Source organism: Metopolophium dirhodum, chromosome 2, assembly GCF_019925205.1.
Source record: "Metopolophium dirhodum isolate CAU chromosome 2, ASM1992520v1, whole genome shotgun sequence".
In the NCBI taxonomy this organism is placed as follows: Eukaryota; Metazoa; Arthropoda; class Insecta; order Hemiptera; family Aphididae; genus Metopolophium; species Metopolophium dirhodum.
The window spans coordinates 11,167,938-11,180,154 of NC_083561.1; the positions used below are offsets into that span (position 1 = coordinate 11,167,938).

The 12,217-nt window shown below is 23.8% G+C and overlaps 1 protein-coding gene across 1 annotated transcript in view; it reads right to left on the reverse strand.

The window, feature by feature from the left end:
• Nucleotides 1–12,217, reverse strand: part of LOC132938018 (solute carrier family 12 member 6) — a 279,069-nt gene that overhangs the window by 237,650 nt on the left and 29,202 nt on the right. The window lies entirely within an intron of this gene.

A 12,217-nucleotide genomic window follows, 5' to 3' on the forward strand; every position in this document is an offset into this window, starting at 1 on the left:
TTTGTAAACAATGATACCACAGGGATATCAAGATAAATTTATACGACACTGTTCATCGAATCCGAAAAATGATTGTGAGAAGAACCCCTACTATTTAGTATAAAAAAAAAGTAATACATTTACATGGTTTTGAAAAACCTTATAAAACAAATATGAATAAAGATTACGTATATATTATTAACTCTTTATAGTAATAAAATACAAAGTTAGAAAATGGATTTTTGTTTTTTATAAAATTGGTCGTAGTTGTAAAAAACTGATAAGTAGGTACTTCCTTATATTTATAATATGTCTGTTTTCATTTTCGAATCTATCAAAACATTGAAGAGGCATATGTCCATATGGAACTTAAGGAGAACTTAAACCATAAAATTGTATGCAGCTAAACTAAAGTAAATAAGAAAAAACACTTTATCCACAACATTATAAGAAAAAATGTACACGCATTATAAAGTTTCATTAATTCCATGCAATCTCAATAATTATTTAGGTACCTGCTCAAATCTCAATAAAATAGCCTAAAACCACTCTGCTCCAGAATATTCAACTCTACTGTCAACACTCAACACGCACATGCCTCGATACTATAATAATATTATTTGATTATTACGGGTAAAATATGTAAATATATTTCAACAGCCATTCATTGAAGAAATATATTTCTGGCTTTGTGAGCTTTGACAACAAACAAAATAAAAGAGTTGTAACCATTGGTAGGTATATGATTCTAAAGCCATCTTTCAACGATTCAAATTATAGTATGCTACACTCCATGACGAATGGAACATATAATCCATATAAACTACATAATGTCACAGCACAACTACCATAATACGATTCCCCAAAAATACTTATAAAATGATTTGACACTTTTAATTACCATCCTAATTAGATAATCTACCACAGATGTCCACCATGTCGCTGAAAGTTTGAAACGGAAATGGTGCCATCGTCTTAAATAATTAATAAATTAAGATAAAGTGGTATGTTCTATTATTTTGTATTTAATATAACTTGTATATATTTGTATTTTCTAATATAACTACCAAGAATGTATTTATATTGACACTAAATAGATACCTAAATAACTTATATACAGATAGTGATACTGGAAATATTTTAAATTTGAATTTTTACCAATTTCTTACTATTCACAAAATATCACAACAACTACAATGTTAGGTAGATTATTTTCAGAATTTTAAAATCACTATCGTTTAAACATTTGATAGTTTTGTATAAAATAATAAAAGAAGCCCGATACAGGTATTGGACACAAATCTAATAAGTTAATCTTAAAGTTCAATTATACACAATTTACAAAAACATAAATAATATTTATGAATACATATTACATTTGTTTGTACGTAGAGTCTAAATGCAATTTCTACAAAATATATATTCTTGAGTTCTAACCTTTTGGTTCTGAACCTAAGAAATATTTGCATTCATATTTATGTACATTTTTCATAAATATTATAATACCATAATTTACAAAAGAGACGGTTTAAGAAAGAAAAATAGTTGGTTGTTTTGTTTGTTAATACTACTTTCAACCAACTTATTTTTAAATAGATACATAATATATAAATAAGGAAAAAAATGTAAAACCCTTCATTGTTATACACAAAATAGCTAGTAACATAGTATTAAGTTTGGAAAAATAAAACGTTTTTCTGATAATATTAAGAATATAACTTCCATCATCTTGAATAAAAAGCGGTGATTTTTGTTTTGGTTTCGTTAAGTATTATAATAGAAGATATACATAAAATCCTACATACAGCAGACACTCTAAATAGCGGCCACAAGCAGTGTTATAAAAGATACGAAAAGAATTAAAATACAGATACATACAGTTACTGATTTTCCAATGTATTTAAAATATTTATTGAATACCTGCTAAAATAAGAATTCCAGTACATAATATACACGTACTTTTTGAAAACATAAAAATATGTTCAAATACTTTTAAAACTTAACATTCTCATATTATGTAGGTATAAATGAGGTCATATAACAATAGTGAATTCACTAAATTCCTACCATTAAAACAAGGATTTCTTGATGTGAGGAGGGATGATTTTACAAGGCACACACAGCTACCAGATAAAGTATCTTCTAAGTATTTTTTTTATATTATTTAAAATTATTTAAATTCCCAACATAAATGGTTAAAAATAATAGTCTTTTCCACTAAGTATAGTATTATATTATTATAGCAAAAAAATTAGTATTTAATATTTTAGCTTAAAAGATATAATTTATATTTTTTACTACAATATTATTAATATATATAATTATAATATAAAAATTATATACGCCCAATCAATCTTGCAAATTAGATAATAACTATCTGTTTTTCACAAAAAACTTCAAGACTTGAACAAATATATTTTTGGAAAAATCAACAATACATTGACATTGATTTGTAAACAATTTTCCATAATATGGAAAATATTGGTTACATATCTTAAATTTTTATGTTAATTAAATTTCATCATCAATTATTTATATTTTATTTACTGATTATCATGTATATACGCATAGGTACCAACTATGTATTGTATTTATAAAGACCGATAGTAGTATAAATAAAGATGCCTTAGGGCAGTTTATAAAAAAAAAAACTAAGAAAAAAAATCATTGTTTTCTTCGTTATTTGTAAAAGATATTTTTTCTTTTAAAACCTCTAAAATGTTTAGATTCTCAGCGGCATGATGAATGTATTGATTTAACAATGATATGAGTTTATTTTTGTTTTTTTGTTTTTTTTTATTTTTTTTTACTATACACGAAAGATAGTCAAACAAATTATTCTTTTTAGTTTTTGGTAGGAAATTAAATAAAGTTGGTATTTTTATGAGATCATCAAAAATTGCCAGTAGTTTCAAAATCATCAGAAAAAACTAAAAAAAATTGGAATTTTCACGCAAAACTAGTTTTTGACGAAATCAATTTAGCTTTTTGTAGAAACTCAAAACCAACTAACTTTAGATAGGTAGGTACATTAAACTTACAACAATTTTTTATATGACCATTTTCCATATGGGTTAAAATTTACAAGATATTTTGAATATTTGTGAGATATTTATACACTTGAAATTTTTTTTTTTTGTTTAATTTATATGTAGATAAACATTTTTTTAGTTGGTTTAAAAGTTTAAAATGTAATGCAAGTTTCTTAGTTTCCTCATAATTTGTTCATATATTTAAAAAATATATCAAAAGACAAAAATACATTGTCACAATATTTTTTAATTTAGTAACGGTTTCAAGCCCTGGTTTAAATTTGACACATCCATTACAGTGACCCACCTGTCCACTTTTATTTTTTTAAACTTTTAAATTTAAATTTTGTTCATAAAACCAACATTATTTGATAATTATATTATCAGCTAAATATACAAGTTATAAATATAAATTATAAATTATCTTGAATGTAGTTATAAATATTGAATATGCATATAAATATAATTTTCCGATATTAAACACTTACTTTTACACGATTTGTCAAGTTGATTGTACAATTTCTTACCTATAACAAAAAAGTTATTATCAATAAACAGCTACATGGATTAAAGGTTGAATTATAATTTATAAATTGTGTGTTAAGTTTATTAACTATTTTTATTAAAAGAAAGCAAAGAATTCAAGATATTTTAAAGGTTTAATATTATTTATTTACTTAATTATTTCTGCTTAAGTATAGTAATAATATTATATACTAATATTATACATATTTAAACTGGGGGTAGTATTCATTTTACGAGTTATATACCTAAAATGTTTACTACTCAAGATACTTATTTTTGTAGCGTTTTTTTTATATCATATTGACGATTGCCTCTATAAGTTCAGAATATTAGATATAATATAACTGGACACAATAAGTTATATGAATTTTCATTTTTGATTATAAGTGAATAATAATTATTATATTCTAACCACTGTGCCTTTGAAAGATATTATTTATGAAAACATATGGGTGTAAGCGTAAGAATCATGGTTAATACATTTTAATAATAATAATATATACCTAATTTCAACATCATAAATAAATAACTAGTGTTTCACATAAAGTAGACGGTATTTCACTCATATTCAATACATATAACAATATAAGATTTAGTGACTAAACTTAGATTTTTAGATTTGTATTATGCAATTCCGTAATGTAATGTAATACAAAGATATGAGATTTACTAATACTTTTTTTAATTTAATCGAATTATTTTTATAGTTAATTGAGAAATATATAAGCGGAAAATATAGTGATATAACAAATAGTTTCTTCTTATGAAAAAATGTTATCACCAGTAATAAGTAATAAGTACACCCAACATGACAAAAGATAAATTCGTTTGGTTCGATAATTTCTTATAAAAACTAAATTAATAAAAGATAACATTAATTACACTAGGTACCTATGATGAATGACGTTCAAAACTACTGTTTTCACTGTATAGGTAGTGTTTTAAAATAAGACTAGAATTCAAATTACTAACTTCCAAAAAATATTTATTTTTTATATTCAATATAAAGTATAATATAATATATACATATCGATATTTTATACATCAAGATTTAACTTTACTTGGTTTTTATTTGACAAAATTAACATACATTCGTAAACCATTTTAATGTAAAAACCTTGAAAATTAAATAACATATAATTAATTCCAAAGATGAACAAAATGAATCGATTTTAAAATGTCCTTCAATATATTTTTTCAAAAAATACACACAAAACTACAATTTATCTTTTTTTAACGATACATATGGCTTAAGGTGATATTTAAATCGATTACCCACAAGGATCTTTGACATATAAAAGTACAATTCTATGGATTAATATATTATTTTAAAAATGTTAACATGTTTGAAGTTTTAATTGATTTGATGTTATTCTAATCTGCGAACCCCTATAAATTATAGGTGCATTCAAAATTTTTTTTTTTACAAGGTTTTTAATTGTTTAAAATACAATTACCTACGTGTACTAGGTATATTGTTTTTACTTATTTTTATCAAGTTTATTATTGGGTTCCTGGATTCCCTAAACCCCTGGATGGTTAATTTAGTTAACAACATAATTTATAAAAATGTAAATTATTGATACGCAAATTACCAAGAAATTAAATCAAAAATTATCAATAAAATTAAATATAATAAATTGAATAATATGTATCAATTCTGATTTAACTATATTTATCAAAAATATTAATATAAAAATGTCACGTATCATGTATTTAAATATAGAACACACTACAAAGATACCCTTTGAATTACCTTGTTATAAATGTCTTTATTTATAATTTTAAAATAATATGATGTATTGCTAAATTCCATAATATACTATAGTATAATATAGTATAATGTTTATACTTTATAGTTTTTTGTGATCAGAATTTGTATTTAAAACTTATTAGGTGAGTTTAAAGCGATTGGATTAAACATATGGACAGAGCTTAATCGAAAGTTTTCATTTTCACTTACTAAAACCGAACACAGAATACGAAACATGTTAAAAATACTGCAAGTTGTAAATCAATCGACGTCTCCTGGATTGCTAGATTAAAAGAATAGAAAACAATAAGAAAAAAAAGAAATAGCTATCTGGAAAAGGGTAAGTGGTAAACGTGAAAACCCTGATAAACCTTTATTTCTTTTTTATTCTTTTATATATAAATTTTCTTTTTGTATCCAAAATACTAAGTTAATAAAAAATAATGTCTTGATAGGTACTTAAAACTATTTATTGACACCCTATAGAGCGGCCTTATAACCAAAAACAAAGGAATATGTTGACGTAGAATCCGATCATATTTTATCGAAAAGAAAAACAGTACCTATTATTATAATGTTTAAAAATAATAATATACATAGGTATATAAAAAAAAATTATTAATTAAATAAATGTATATGTGTATCTACCCGTGCTTTCAAATTTAATTTTCAGACAGATTTTCTAATCAATATTATTAGTCATACTGACACCATCTGTGAAAAACATATGTAATATATATATTATATATTATGTCTATAAATAATTTTAAACCATGGCATATAATAACAAATATGGTTTTAAATATAAGTATAAACCATACAAAATATAGCTTGTAGAATAAAAAAATTTTAACCAAATTATTGTATATTACGTTAAAGATATCACAAAACAATATATTTATTTATTTAAAATAATTATATTAAATTGTTATAATATAGATAGTTTTAATCAAAAAACATTAATTCAACTTTTTTTTTTTTATCAAATTAAGTGATCATTCCCGATTAGGCACCAATCGACTGGAATTGTGCCAGTTTCCTGTTTTCCCAAAACTGACGTACTGACGACCGACGTTTCATTCGATGAGCTTAGCCCTTTGTGCGACCCACGTAATAATTGATGTCGTTCACGTTGAAAGGGATTTGTGGTCTCCGTGCACAACCATCGGTTTTCAGCGCATTCCATTCGATTTAATACGCAACGAATTGTCACTCAGATCAACCAGAAGAAGTGTTCTCAATTTCAATAATTGATTAGGTTTCCATCTTATTTGCACCGGGTAAGGGAAATGCAATTTAAAACGGGAAAAGATTTTACAATAAAAGATAGTTGCCGCCAACTCGCCTTTTGCGCCAACTAATTGGGAAACCCAATAGGGTAAGAGTGTTAATAAATTTTGTCCCTTACAAATTCCAAACAATTACACATTTCTACAGATTTTTAAAATTAAAAATATTTCTGAAGATTTGCCGTTTAATATATAGAAGTTTTGTGTTTGTATACACTAGTCAGTAACTGGTAATTAAAAATTATAAAATGAAAATTATTATATGAGAATAATCTCAACCATGCAGTTAATTTAATTACATCATTTACTGAGTCAAAAACCACTTGCCAGCCAAATGATAATCAATTCGTTTTACATGAATTATTATATTACTATTGGCACTGGGTTAAAGTGTGTCCTACTATCTTCATATTAATGGTTCGTTAATTATTTGTTTAACTATATCGAATACCGTCAACTTTTGTTACGCACGACGTTTATACTACATAGAGTCAACGTGTAAGGGTCTAATTAAACAAAAATTAGAAAATATATCGTGTAGCACTATAATGAATCATGGCGTGTGGCTATATTTTTCTTTTATATTCCTTATGTCCTAAATAGGATTTAATTTTATCCTTCTGTTTCTTTATTTAATTATCCAAAAAATAAAAAAATGCAAATTTTAGAAGTCCTAATGCTTACAGTTATAAGACATATGTAATTATTATGGTTGTAAATGTGTTGCTTAAAACCTCGAGTACCTACCTACCTACCTATCTTCAAGCACTTTAACTCAGTTTAGTCTTTGTTACATCACTATAGATCTTATACTATCTGGTTAGTTTTGTCTTTTGGTTTTTATGTTACAGACATCCAACATCAGATGTTACGGATTCTGTAAATCAATAACTATAGTTTCAAACTTTAATTAATATCCACTTTCGTAGAATATTTGATTTCATACTAACAACTCCTATCGATTACGCATTTCCGCACTTCACTGTGGTCACTTTGACGTTTACTAGTACTTATTGATTAAAATTATTAAGTACTTTTTGACTATACTGGTAGTTGGTACCTAAATAAAGTTTTGAACTTATTAAAGTTATACGGGACAATACAAGTGCAATGACATAAATATGTAAAAAGGTGTATTGATTTTATGCTGATATGGTTATCGAAGTGTTATTGAAGTTGGCTATAGTTGGTTAAAGTTGGCTATGAAGATATTTTATAATAAAGTAATTAATGTTCGATATTGGAACTAAAATTAATACACTTAACAGAACACATTATGGTTGTCAAGCCCTAGAGCACTTGTATAATTTGTATTATAATAATATGCGTCAGACTAAAAAGTCTTTGTAATACAACCTCCAATGTACCAGTTTAGGTATAATAATTTAGAAAACTTGTCTGATTTTTCTCATAAGTTTAATCTTTAATGATGGTGTGAACATTGTTGATTTTTTTAATAATATGTTTAAGACGCGTATAGTGTTCGTTTCCAAAAATATTATATAATTAAAATTAAAGCTTTAACATAATATTAAAAATATTTTCTAATAATTAATACAATATAATATATTTTAACGATTTTACAATATTATTGTTATTTTTTTCTATGATATTTTCATTATTAATATTATATTCATCTAATTTTGTACCTACATAATATTGTTATGATTAAAACCACACAGATAAATTGAATCCGCGAACACAAAAACACTTATAAAGCATAACATTTAAACAAAACAATATTGCAAATAGGTAATAACTATCAACCAAATATTTAATCAAGAGATGAATATTGTTCATACATATATATTAATTTATACTATTTTTATACAATTCACGTAATAAAACCCGTTTATTCACATATTAACTATTATTGGTTCCTTGATTCTAAAATCTTAAAAGTTGTATAAGAAATTCAATATTTGATGTATAGACATCCAAATCAGTTTATAAATACTTTTAAATTATTATAATAGTTTAGAATGATCCTTTTTTTTTATCTTGTGAGTTAATTTATTACTATTTTACTGTAAATTAAATTAAATCTGATATTTAATGAATATTTTTACTTTAAAACAATTTTGTTGATATTTCCTTCAGCAAGGTTTTAAATTTTGATCAATTGCGTATTATGGAAATTTAAAAAAAATAAAAATAAAATAACATTTCTAATTATATAAAAACATTTTAGTATCAATAGATATTCAAGATTTTTTTTCTGTTTTAATTAAAAACATATTATATAGGTAGAACATTACAGGTAAAGGAGCAACCTATAATAAATTTAAGTTTGGGACCCCACCATTAGCTAGAAAGAACAGAAAAGATGTACAGTGTAAATAAATTATGTTCAAAATGATGTAGTATATTCAAACATTATTAAACGGTCATTAAATCTTGTTGTTTTAATAAAACATTTACAGTTTGGATAAATTTGACCTGTATAGTGTATATATGTAGTTGAAATGCTGATTTTTTTTATAATGAAGTATTACTACCTACTTTAAAAACGTGAATAAAATAAAAAATACATAAATTGAAGAAAATATTTCCTATAATGTCTCACATAAGTTTTATAATATATTATTATCAGTGTGACGTTTGTCATTCGTTTAATAACCTTTAGGGTTTTTATCCCAAACTAGTCTACTACTGTAACAGTTTATATAATGAAATTAATTTAAAAGTACCTAATTGTACCACGTGCTCTACCTATTTATATATTATTTTCATTAATTTGGTACTTTAATTTACATATATTGATATACCTATACTTATTGTATTAATAAAAATAATGCATTTATATTATATGTTATAATATAAATGGTTGCATTTTTATACGGAAATAAACGGTTATGTATATTTGCCCAACCTGATACTTTATAATATAATATTTATCAATAATCAATGCTAAAACTAAAAGTATTTTTAAATTAGTTGAATACTTACTTGTAGCCAGTTTATATTTGTATATAGACACTATTTTAAGTATCTATTTACACCACTGATTTTATGTAGTTATGTAGGTGATGAAAATATTTTTTTTTTTTTATTTGAAATCATCATAACAAAAATTTAATTATAAAAATTATTCATGATTATCTATCTCTTTTAAGCTAATAGCTTGTGTTAGAGATAGAGAGTAATACAGTCTTAGATAATTATTATAAACATACATAAGTATATAACAAATTAAAAAACAAATAAAGGAAACAAGTATATACAAATAGTAATCAAATTAAATACAGCAGTATAGATTTTAAAATATTTTAAATTATTTGAGAACAAACAATTATACACTAACTTTTTAGCATTATTTTCAGACGGCTGAATAATTTTTTATACTGACATGGCATATAGATTTAAAAACCACAGGTCCTAAATAGTTGAAAAAAGATTTGTATGGGTAATCAACTGGTATATTATACCGTCTATTTTCTCTTTTATCCACAATATTTTGACCGTCAAGGCCTTTATTAAAATTTTTAAAAATTTTTTTTTTGATTATAAGTATTATTTTAAAGTTCTTTAGTGGAATTGCATATAATATGAAATTATTATTAATATTTATGTAGTATCAAGTTTTTTAAATGTAGTACAATTTATATATTTTATTACGTAATTTTTTTGTTTTTTAAACAAAATTATAATAATGTAATCCCGTATTTTATCAGGTTTTATAAATTAAGTAATTTTTATTTTATGTGTTATATTGTGATTTTTTTTATTTTATTTGTCCTTATTTTGATTAGTTGATATAATTTAATCTGTCGATATTTCGTACCTGTCGACGCGCGACGTTTCGACCGTCGGTGTTTTGAATATTACATATTTTAACTGTCAGCGTTTCAACCGTATCCCATTTAAAATAGCAGATTCAGGTAAAGATCAGAACATGTATTCAATGAATTTGACGAAATATGAATATTTTTTGAATAATATGTCGAGAAGACGGTACCTACTTACTTAAATTTGTTTGATATATAAGTATATTCTGTTTGTTGTTTCAATTTTAATATTATTATAAAAAAAAAAAACATAGAAGTCACTCAGCTGAATCGTAGATGTCAATTGCACCTTGTCATTGAGTAGGTGACTGTAATGGATGTGTTAAAATTGAATTTAATCATTCATATCAACGAAAAACGATTCCGAGTAAAATCTGTCATCCTATTCCTACTTGTAAGAAATTGTATAATACTTTTACTCTACTATTAATAATTTATTTTTCTATAATTTATTGTAATACGGTAGATTGAACTAAATTTTTCCAAAACCATCAAATATAATATGATCTAATAATAATAATTATAATATATTATTAACTGTTAGTTATAATTAACTTATAACTTATTAGTCAATACCGTATTTCACATAGTTTGTGCTTTAAATAACATATAATTACCTAATATAAATATTTTGAAAATGTAATTCTGTATAGGTACCTATGAATAATGGCGAATGAATAATACTTTTTGAATTACAACAAAACAACTAAAATATATATTTATTAAATATCCAATTTTGTAAAAATTTGAATTTAAATAGCTCTTAAAAAAAGTATATAGCATAACGATAAACTTTTTTCTAATGATTCCAGTAAAATTTTGAGGAATCTTGTATACAATGTTCTAGTCTTGTGTGTTTAAATTAAAAGCGATAAAATAATTTAGTCAGTTTTGCAATTTTAACGAAAGTTGTAAAAATTTAACATATTATTACGCTTATAAAAAAATATTTAAAATGTATAAATTTAATTTACAACGATATTTTTGTAGTACATTTTCAATAATTTTTACTCGCGAATAAAAAATGTTAACTCTATATATAACACAAAAAAATCCGAAATAAATTAAAATTGTATTATGTATAGAAAATTTTAATATAAATATTTATTAAAAAATGTAAGTCCCTATATTTTTGTATTACAACAAAAGAACCAAATCGATTCTGCTGAGAACTGATTTAGTGTATAAGTAACAATAAAATTACCATTTTTTTCCTTGATTATTTTTACCAAATCCACCAACTATAAACTATAATTATTGTAAAATGTTAAAAACTAATATTGAGTCTTAATTTTACATTCAACTGGTCTTCTAATAGTTTATGTTTTGATATACATAAAAAATCATGGGTGAATTATGAATATACAAGCCATATTCAAATGTAATATAGGTAAATGTAAAATATACAGATCTACCTGATACATCCCACATAATTTTAGGCAGTTAAACATCGAAAATCAAGTTGTATGCAATTTAATTTTCTGTTGAAGCACTAGGGGGAACAAAAAGTTTCTAACGTACCTATGTATTTTTTTTATAAAAGTTTTGAAAATACTCCTTAAATTAGCAGGGGGCCGAAATATTTTATTTATGGAAAGTTTTAAAAACTAGCTTTTATTCCAGATCATTTTGAATTAACTAATTAGTAAATTTAACTGTTGCAAAAAAATAACATACCAAATTCATTACAATATTTTTTTTTCTAATAATTATAAAATCAGACTTTATATTATTTCTGTCGACTAGAATAAAAATCTTCGTTCAAATAATTGTGTACAAATTGAATAAATCGTTTTATTTCTTTATTGCTTTCTATCTATATATAAATAGTAATTGATATTATATCTAATA